Raw genomic sequence first — 1,327 nt, 5'->3', positions numbered from 1 at the left:
CAGAGACGTCTCTTATTTATCCTCCACACGCCGACACTCACGTCTGCTCATGAGCTACACTTAGCTTAGCTTAGCTTAGCTTAGCTTCTCCACTCAGACTGATTCCACTGGACAGCTTTTCCTGCTAAATGCTAAATGGGCCTTTTCCTTCACATCCGCATCCACTCATCCACACACTGGGGTTCAGTGTCTCCAAGGACGCTTCGACATGTTGACCCTGGGGATCGAACCCCGACCTTCTGATTGAGGGACGACCCACTCTACTTCTGAGCCCCCCCCCATGTTATTGCTGTAACATAACATCCAGTTATGGAAAAAGCCAAACTATCATGCTAATATGCTAACCATGTAGCATAGTAGCAGGAGGTAGCCACTGGACCACTGGTGATTTTTAGCTTATTTCAGTGTCCATGTGGTCAGCAGCTCCCGTCTGCAGAGGATGAACCCCTGGACGTTCAGACAGCAGCTCCCGTCTGCAGAGGATGAACCCCTGGACGTTCAGATAGCAGCTCCCGTCTGCAGAGGATGAACCCCTGGACGTTCAGACAGCAGCTCCCGTCTGCAGAGGATGAACCCCTGGACGTTCAGATAGCAGCTCCCGTCTGCAGAGGATGAACCCCTGGACGTTCAGACAGCAGCTCCCGTCTGCAGAGGATGAACCCCTGGATGTTCAGACTATCAGTGGATCACTGAGAGACTGAAGGAACCTTAAAAACAGACAGGTTCTCTATGAGGTTCTGCAGCCTCTGTTTTCTGGAACTTTATTCTGGAGGGACGTCACACGATGACTTCCTGTGGAGGAGGAAGTTACTCTGAGTCTAAAAAACATCATTTGTTGAGGAAGCAGGATTTTAGCCAAGCTGAATCCACGCTGCACAAAGAGAAACAGGTTATTACCTCTAGGGGGGGCAGTGTTTGTCAGGTCAGGTGTGTTTGGTCCTTAGAGCTCCACCTTTGAGCCTCAGCTGGCATTACATCACTTCCTGTCAGGAAGTCCAGCAGGTGTTGAGCAGCAGACAGAAGACGCGCAGGTGAGATCAAACAGTGTGATGAAGCTTTAGTGATGATGAAGATTTAGTGATGAAGATTTAGTGATGATGAAGCTTCAGTGATGAAGATTTAGTGATGATGAAGCTTCAGTGATGAAGATTTAGTGATGAAGCTTTAGTGATGAAGATTTAGTGATGATGAACCTTCAGTGATGAAGATTTAGTGATGATGAAGCTTCAGTGATGAAGATTTAGTGATGATGAAGCTTCAGTGATGAAGATTTAGTGATGAAGCTTTAGTGATGATGAACCTTCAGTGATGAAGATTTAGTGATGAT

The sequence above is a fragment of the Pempheris klunzingeri genome, chromosome 24 (genome assembly GCF_042242105.1).
Source record: "Pempheris klunzingeri isolate RE-2024b chromosome 24, fPemKlu1.hap1, whole genome shotgun sequence".
In the NCBI taxonomy this organism is placed as follows: domain Eukaryota; kingdom Metazoa; phylum Chordata; class Actinopteri; order Acropomatiformes; family Pempheridae; genus Pempheris; species Pempheris klunzingeri.
This window is presented reverse-complemented; position numbering follows the sequence as displayed.